Genomic DNA, 10,021 nt, shown 5'->3' with positions numbered 1-10,021 from the left:
TTAGCTGTGGTAACACATACCCCTCCATTCTCTTTGGCTTACAACAACAAACCTTTCTTTCTTCCTCATATTAGATCTCTCATTGTCCACGTCTTGCCTGGCCCTATAATTAGATTCTGGGAAATTTCAATCTACCTGGGACTGGAGCAGAGAAAGACAGAGTTAGAAGCAAAAAAAGATGCCTAAAGAGTCCCTTTAAAATTGAAATATGTCACCTCTACTCACATCAAATTGGCCAAGGAAGTCACCAAAACTCACAACAAAGCTTGCCATAATGTTGGTATGAAGTACAATCATCCCAAAAGAAGGAAGGGTTGCCTGGACAAGTGGTCACGGTTACTATCAAGGGGCAGAGATGTGTAATCTCACAGGAGAATGATAACCTGAAATAATGCTACAATATGTGGCAGAGCAGCTTTCATCAGAAGCTTTTGTCCTCCTTTGCTCACAAAAAATATATTTACTTCTGTCTCAAAAGCAATGTTATAAAGTCTTACCTACACATGACTTCATCACAAATGAGTGTCTTATAAGGCCATCATGACATCCTTTTGATTCAGAGCCCTGGGTGGAGTCCTCATCACATAACACATTACAGTGGAACACAAAAATAACTCAAGAAACCCTCCCCAAGTAAGTCGGACCTTTGTCCACGTGGAAGGGAATGAGGAAGGATCCTTTTTCGACTCCAGTTCACCTGCGAATGGACATCCAGTCCTTCTGTTTCTTGTTCCTGACATCACCTAGTCTCATCTAATACAGGATTAGAAACGACGCATTGCTGGTGAAACAAGCAGCTTATGGAGCTACATCGTTCTCATCAACAGCTATAGTTCCAAAGATTATTGTGAGTCTATTAGCTCAGTTTTTTATACGACAAGTTTGCAGAACTCTCAACAGTACAATAGGACATTAAAAATTACACTTTGTGATACCAAACAGCTTCACTTGCCAGTACTTCCAACCTCCAGTTTTTGCAAGGCATGCCTAGCTCTTTAGATTTATTCCAGGGTCTTTGTGCTTCTTAGGTCTTCCTACGAGAGGTACACTCGTCATTTCTCTACACTGAGCCATTTTATTAAAAAGGAGCAATTTCACGGCAGTCATTCTGTCAATAAGCAGGTTAGCTCAAAGGGCACTGGGGCCATGTCCTTCATTTAGACTGTACTGTGGTTTTGAGTTTCAGCTTGCCCTTCACCCACAAAGCATTTCTATTTTTTAAAGATTTTTATTGGGGAATTGGGGGAAGGGCAACAGACAATTTGCTGTCCTTTCCACAAAGCATTTCTTAATGGTAAGTTTTAATAGTCTGAGGTGAGACACAGGTACGCCCTTACACACTGCCTGCAAATGAGTTCCTTCATTTCTGTCAGTTCTTCATTGTCATATTGTCATATGCAATGGAAAACAACATGGCATGTTATTACTTGCTTTTCTGATTTCTACATGGATGCAGGTGACATCCAGGAATGGTCACACCCCTCCTAGGAAATAGCCCCAAATATCTGAAGACATCTTTTATAGTCAGAATGGGGTGGAGCCTGCCGTCCTGGCTGCAGGAAGGAATTGATGACTCTATTCCCATTTCAGTGGGAGAGCCAGTGTCTGTAAGAGAAAGAGGTCGATGAGATGGGGTAAGTGGTCACAGAGCAAAAAGGGTTCCTGCGGGGTAGAGACTAGTCCAGTGGCAAAGACACAAGGTAGGAGGAATAATTCCTGATAAATGGACTGAGCGTTGAAAACTAATATTACCCCAAAAGGAAAGTTATACGTAACACAGTTATGAAACTTCCCAAATATGACCCTCAAACCTCTAAAATTATGAAGAAACAGGATTCTTACTAACAAAACAGTGGTCACATGACATCCAAATTAATTTTACAATACCTTAGTTTCAAACCTCTGATAAAAACACTCACGTTGTACAAACTTATCTTAGCTTTCATGCAAAGGAAATTTTCCCTCCAAGACCCCAAAACACATACCAACTGGCAGTAACCATTCCACAATCTCATAACTGAGGTAAAAAGAATATTACATTATACTAATTTTTTTTTTTTTTTAGCTGAGCTATCCTGCCACTTGTTGGCAGCTCAGGGGCAGGTCAGCTCGGGCCGGGACTCGAAAAGCTGTTGCTCAGAGTTCGTACTCTTGAGTGAGCTCTTAACCAACTGAGCCACTCAGCCGGCCCCACATTATACTTATTTTTACATACATATTTGTTGGGAGCCGTCTCAGAGTAATGAGACTCCAGGTTGACTGCAGGTAGAGAATGGCAGGTGGCTAAAGACCCCAAGTTCTGTATGCTGAGAAAAAGACTGCAAAGCTGCTTGTTAGCTGAACAGTAAAAAAGGGAACTGCTAAAACAGTAACCCAACAATGCCTAGCTCATCTCCTGTGCCACTGGAAAAGCAGGAGTTCCTAACCAAAAGTACCAGACCCTCAGATGTCACTGCCTATGGGCTTGTGAACTTTTGGGACTTTTCCAACATGGAATTGCTGACAGTCGTTATTTGCCTCAGTTTCACTTTACTGAAAATATATTATTAGTCTATGCTATGTGATCATGTAACTTGTTGCCAAGAGATTACCTCACCTCCAAACCCCTAAGTCAGGAACTTTGGTTCCTCATTCCCCCAAAATCCCCTACAAAACCCCTATGCTTAGATAAGATTTATTCCTGGTAAAAGAGGAACTTGCTCTCTATATAAGCAACATGCCTTTTAATAAAATTTGTTCTGGTTGCCATCAACAGTCAGTGACCCTCCTAATCCCAACTTTGGTGTCTATGCCATTCTTTCTTTTCTCATTTCCTCATGCCAATCAATCCTGCTCAGGGACTGTTCAGTGGGTTCCTGGCCTGATCAACCAGGGTCCACGGCTGTTGAGCCGGCTCTTGGCACATATTGCACATAAATGATTGCTGAAGAACAGACAATATATCATAATGGTATATTATCTAAAACAAGATTGTTTAAAGAATAATCTAAATAAAGTGCAGTTTAAATTTGTACAAGAAATATCGCAATGAGAAAATTAAATAAATTTAGTACATTTAACAAATTAAACACAATAAATATAACAAATTTAACAAAATAAAACACACTTTAAAAATCAAAATACTTTTCTAAATGTCTGTTCTAAAACTATGTGTGCCTATGAAGAACAGGCATTTAAAAACATCAACAAGTGGTGCATGTTAGTTATATTCCAAAATATATGCTGAAAGACCATCACCTGTATATCAAAATAAAACTTAATCAAATATTCTAGGAAAGCCTTACAGAATCAGCACTATATAACAGGTAACCATATTACAGAAAATTACACTCTAAAAGATTTGGATGAACTGTCAAGATTCCACCTTAAAAAAGAATGAACTTCTATTCTAAAAAGAGCACACAACATCAGAGCTGGAAACTATGTGTGGGGATCACTGACTTCTGAAGTATGCAGTTAGGAAAATACATACCATTATAAACAAAAATGTGAGAAAAAAGCCAACACTTGCCATTAGGATTTTATGACTGCAGTTCTATAAGCGCCAATCCATAGAGCAATTCCCTATGTATGCAGAGGCCTTTACATGGACCTCACAATATACAATATAGAGTCTGTGCTTGAAAAGTGATTGAGGCGAGGGAACAAATTCCAAATTAAAACACACAATATGGTACATGAAAAGGGATATTTCACGATGAACATTTTTCAGATAACATCAGTAGACTCACAGGGTTCATGTATAGCACATAACTTCCATTTACATAGAATGTGACAGACACAGGATTTGGGCTTGGAACTGCAGACTCAGATGACATGTTCTGAAGCATGATGACTGCCCACCCAAGCAATAGATTACAAAAGCTTACAAAAAATGCCAGGAGCTTAGAATAAAATTCTTCCATGGAGACACAAGAGCTGAGCTCTCTCACTAAAATAGTGTAGCACACCCATAAGTCCTGCTTTGATTTGTAATTTTCTGCTTATCTACTCATTTTCTGCAACATGGATGACTTCAGGACAGTATGCTACTGAAACGAACCAGTTACAAATAAGGCACGAAAGACAAATATTATATGATTCTCTATATGGGAAGTACCTACAATACTCAAATAACTAGAAATAGAAAGGAGAATGCTGTATTCCACAGGATGGGGAAAGAGGAAAATAGAAAGAAAACTAGTGATTTTAAATACTCATGCTAATCACTTTAACCTATTCTCAAATCACAACAAAAACTATGATTCAATTTATTTCACTCTGCTAAGCACAAATGATGTAAAATAATGTAAGTTATATGACACAATACAAAAGGCACATGAGGTAAGAGGAGCTCCCACTGTATGTATTAGAACACACATAATTGTTACAATGAGTCAATAAAACTTAAGGTGCACTTATCCAAAATTCCTAAGTTCCACTTCTACACTGACCACTCTACAGAGCAGCTTCCAGTGCTGCTTCTATATGTAGCAGGACAAAACTGCAACATATGAGTGAAAGTACTCTCCATCAGGAATTTCCTGTGACCAAGGACTCTCTCCACAGCAGTCCCCGAGAAATTGTCCATCACCTACAGGTCGATTACTCCAGCAAAAAAAAAAAACAATGAAACATCAGAACCTAGGAATGAGGATTTCACAAACAGGTTTGAGAGGTAAATTACGTAAACTCAAGAAAATAGGAAATCTGGAAGTCTTTATTCCTAGAGTAGGTAGCGTGGTACAGACAGAAAACTACAAGGCATGTTCTCTACGATAGACCACATGTTAGCCACAAACCAAATATGAAATTGTTTTACAAATTGCAATAAAAAAAGAATCTACTCCATCCACAATGAAATGAAACTGGAAACAAACAGCAGGAGGAAAACAGAAACATCCACAAACTGTAGAAAGTAAACAATGATTAAACAACCAGTAGTTAAAAGAAATCACAACAGCAATTTTTAAAAATCTGGGTAAAAATACAACAACTAAAATTTATGGGATGCAGTGATAGCAGTAAAACAAGAAGCTAAGTGGTAAGTATTTACATTAAAAAGAGGAAACACCACAAATCAGAAATCAACTTTTACAACTCAAAAAATAGAACAAGAACAAACTAAAAGTTTAGTAGAAAAATAAAAACATAAATATTACAGCACAAGTAAATAAAAGAGATTAGAAAACAATATTTTATAAATCAACAAAAAAGGAGTTGCATTTTAAGCAGATTAACAAATTTATAATCCCTTACCAACACTAAGTAAAAAATACAAAATTCAAATAACTCAAATCACAAATGAAACAAGGACTATTTCAACTGTTGTCAGAAATTTTTAAAGGATTGTAAGACAGTGGTATGAATGATATTATATGACAAAACTACATAACCTCGAAAGCAATAAGTAAATTCCTAAAAACATAGCAGGACCAATTGTGAATTTAAAAAAAAAGTGAAAAAATTCTAACTAGAGAGATTCAAGCACTAATCAAAATATCAAAGAACAAAAAAAGAAACAAACCCAGAACATACGCCTTTACTGCAAAATTCTAACAACACTGACAGAGGAAATAATGATAATTCTATTAGAAATGTTACAAAAGAATTCAAGAATGAAGAGTTGCTAAGTCATGCTATGGAGTCTGCATGATGCTCATAGCAAATCCAAGAAAGACACAAGAAATAAAAAAACAAAAACTGCAGACTAACCTCCCCAATCCTTATTGATACAAAGACAAAATTGTAGTAAACCAAATTCAACAGCACATTAAGGCAATTATATGTAATGACCACAGGAAATTTATTATGTAAAGCAGGAATGTTTCAACACACAAAATCAATCAGGGGGGTAGCCAAATGGCTCCGTTGGTTAAGAGCATGAGCTCTGAGCAACAGGGTCGTCGATTCGATTCCCACATGGGCCAGTGAGCCGTGCTCGAGCTGAGCTACTGCTGAGCTGCCAACAAGTGACATAATGGCTCAGCTAGTGAGAGCACGTACTCCTAACAATGAGGTTGCCGGTGCGAGTCCTGCATGGGATGGTGGGCTATGCCCATCCACAACTAAGATTGAACATGGCACCTTGAGCTGAGCTGCCCTGAGCTGCCAACGGACAGCTGGATGCTGAGTGGATTTGGAGCTGAGCTAGCTGCACCCTACACAACTAAGATTGAAGGACAACTTGTCTGTTCCCCTTCCCAATTCCCCAACACTGTTCCCCTTACCCAATTTCCCAATAAAATTTTTTTTAAAAAGTCAATCAGTCCAACCTACCACATGAAGAGAATGAAGACAGAAAAATAACACATGATCTCAAGTGATGCAGAAAAGGCACTTCATAGAATTCAACAGCATGTTAAGAAGCTATTAACATAACAGTAAATTATCTCAGCATAATAACAGCCATATTTGAAAAGCACACAGCTACCATCAAACTCAAAGGTGAATGTCTGAAAGCTTGAGCTCTAAGATAAGGAGAAAGGCAAAGATGCATATTATACTATTCAAGGAAGCACGAGAAGTCTTTGCCAGAGCAATTAGAGAAGAAAAGGAAATGTCATCAAAATTCAAAATTGAAAAGAAGTTAAATTATCTTTTTTACAGATGAAAAGATCTTTCGTGTAGAAAATCAGACATTGCACACCGGCAAAAAGAAATGTTAAAACTGGAAAATTATGTTAGAAAAGGTGCACTGAAAAACTTGAAAGATACTTAAAAAACAATCATCCAGGGAAAATCAAGATGGCACAGTAGGTAAACGCTGTGATTATCTTCTCTCACAACCACATCAAAATTACAACCAATCTACAAAACAACCGTTATAGAGAATCGCGTAAAATCAAGCTGAAATGAAGCCTTTCAACTAAGGACTTGCAGAAGAAGCCATCTTCAGCCTGGTAGGAAGGTCAGAGATGCGGCATAGGCTGTTTCCACAGCTGCATGTGACCACTAAAGATGGGGGGGGCTATTTCGGCTGACGGGGTCCCCTATCCCCTAAAGGAGTGAGAGATACCAGCCCCACTCTGGCCCAGGTTTCCATTGCCAGGGAGAGGAGTTCCCATAATTTTGGGTTGTGAAAACCAGCAGAGTTGTGACTGAGTGAGACGGAGCGGATGCACTCTCAGGCACTCCTCTTAAAGGGTACAGCTTACCTACCAGTGGTATCACTGGCTCTGAGCTCAAGTGCTGGGGCAGCAGCTGGAAAGGCAGCAGGGACAAATAGTGGGGAATTGAGTTGTCTATTGGGTATGGGGGCTGGAGAGGCGGTTTCTTCTGGACGGAGTGGCTGGCAGAGGCCATTGTTTCATTGTTGAGCCCTCCCGCTTCCCAGCGTGCAAATATAGTTGGCCACCATTTCTGAGTCTCCACTGTTAGTTTGCCCAGCCCTGGCGATTTGAGACCTGGCCCCGCCCAACTTTCAGGGACATCCAGGCTGCTTTCAGCGTCTGTTTCGTGCGGACTGCTTGCCTTGGCTCTAGTTGCAGACTTTCCTAGGGTCCCTCAAAGGTTCGTAGAACCCAGACAAGCAGCATCTGGCTTGAGCGTGTTTTGTACCTCTGAGTAGCACTAATCTGGCACTAGCAGCTGCTGGCCTTCGTTCATGGCTTGGCTTCTCAATGAGCTTACAGCACAGCACATGCAGCAGATATCTGAGGATTTTTTCTGGCTCCCGCTAGGTGGCCCCAGGTGGGTCACAGGCTGTGGATGAAGTAGACCTATAGCAGACCCCTCAAAGGTGGTCCTGGGTCTGACACCCCCAGTGGCCAGCTTCAAAACCAGCTGGAGCATCACCCCGCCATCTCCAAGTATGACACACTCAAGGGGTGGATGGGCAGGCACCAGAGTCCTGCTGAGGCAGGTTCTGCTTTATAGATCAGCCCCTGCATAAAATTCATCCACTGCAGTCAAGGCCAATCCTCACAACCAGCGAGCCCATGGGTCAGTCCCTCACAATGATGTGCAATTATTAATCAAGGCTCAACTACAAGAGCAGGGCACACACAACCCACACAAGAGATGCACCTAGAGTACATGGCTCAGGTGACCAGAAAGACAGGGCCACCGAACACCACAGCATACCTACTACAGAACAACACTTTACTAAGACCAGAAGAGAACAACCTACCTAATACACAGAAACAAACACAGGGAGGCAGCCAAAATGGGGAGACAAAGAGACATGTCCCAAATGAAAGAACAGAATAAAGCCCCAGAAAAAGAACTAAGCAAAACAGAGGTAAGCAATCTATCAGAGGCAGAGTTCCAAACACTAGTTATAAGACTTCACAATGATCTCAGGGAGAACTTCAACAAAGAGATAGGAAGCTAATTAATGGAGATGGAAGCCATAAAAAAAAGTCAGAAATGAAGGATACAATAATGAAAACGAAGAATATATTACAGGGAATCAACAGTAAATTAGATGAAGCAGAGGATCCAACCAACAACGTAGGATATAAGTAGCACAAAACACCCAACCAGAACAGAAAAATGAGAAAAAAATTCCAAAAATTGAGGCGAGTTTAAGGGGCCTCTGGGACAATATCAAGTGTACCAACATTTGCATTATAGGGGTCCCAGAAGGAGAAGAGAGAGAGCAAGGAATTGAAAAATATTTGAAGGAATAATGACAGAAAACTTCCCTAACCTGGTGAAGGAAATGGACATACAAGCCCAGGAAGCAGAGAGAGTCCCAAACAAGATAAACCCAAAGAGGCCAACACTGAGACACATCATAATTAAAACGCCAAAGGTTAAATACAAAGAGAGAATCTTAAAAGCAGCAAGAGGAAAGCAGTTAGTTACCTACAAGGGAGCCCCCATAAGGCTGTCAGCTGATTTCTCAACAGAGACTTTGCAAGCAAGAAGGGAGTGGCAGGAAACATTCCAAGTGATGAAAGCAACAAAATACAACCAAGATTGCCCTACCCAGCAAGGCTGTCATTTAGAATTGAAGGACAGATAAGGAGCGTCCCAGACAAGAAAAAGCTGAAGGAGTTCATCACCACCACACCAGTATTACTAGGACTCTTACAGGGACTTGTTTAAGATGGGAGGGGAGATTAGGATGGGTGAAAGAGGAAGGGTTATGAAGAACAAATTGGTTGTTATACAGTAGTCATGGGGATGTAGGGGATAGCATGAGGAATATTGTAATAACTAGGTATGGTGCCAGATAGGTACTAGATCTATCAAAGTGATAGAGGGGAATGGGGTTGGGGGCAGGATGGAAAAGGTGAAGGCACTAAGACATATAAATTGGTAGTTAATACAATATGAGGAATATAATCAACAATGTTGGAAAGGTCACATAAGGTGACAGATGGGCACTGGACTTACCAGGGGGATCACGTCATAGACTGTGTAGAAGCCTGACCAATGCACTATACACATGAAGCTACAGTAGAATAATATTGAATGTCAACTATAACTAAATATATAGGTATATACAGTCACGGATGTGGAGTACAACATAGGGAAGATAGTCGATGGTATTGTAACAGCTATATAAGATGTCAGGGGGCACTAGCTTGGGGGTGAATTATCACTTTATGAGGGGATTAAATGTCAAACTCTTATGTGACTTTATACACTTGAAACTAATAAAAAAAACAAAAAACAAAATCATCTTTACCATAGCATCACAAAGATGATACACAAGTACGTAGGAAAAAAACATAGCCAAGCAAGACTTATGCACTGAAAATACAAAACATTGCTAAAGAAATGAAAGCAGGTAGAAATATATAAAGATATCCCTTGCACATGGATTGCAACAATTAATACTGTCCAGATGCCCATGCTACCAAGTGTTCTACAGATTCAATAGAATCCCTATCAACATTCCAAAGGCAATTTTGGCACAATTAGGAAAAAAGCAAACACACTGTAATTCATACAGAATAAGCAAAAGGAACCCAGGAGAGCCAAAACATTCTTGAAATAGATGACAGTTGGAAGCTTCACTTTTTGGCATTTTAAAACATATTACAAAGCAAGAGTCATCATGTCGGTGTGATAGCGGCATTGACCCAGA

The sequence above is a fragment of the Hipposideros armiger genome, unplaced genomic scaffold, assembly GCF_001890085.2.
Source record: "Hipposideros armiger isolate ML-2016 unplaced genomic scaffold, ASM189008v1 scaffold_639, whole genome shotgun sequence".
NCBI classification, from domain to species: Eukaryota; Metazoa; Chordata; class Mammalia; order Chiroptera; family Hipposideridae; genus Hipposideros; species Hipposideros armiger.
This window is presented reverse-complemented; position numbering follows the sequence as displayed.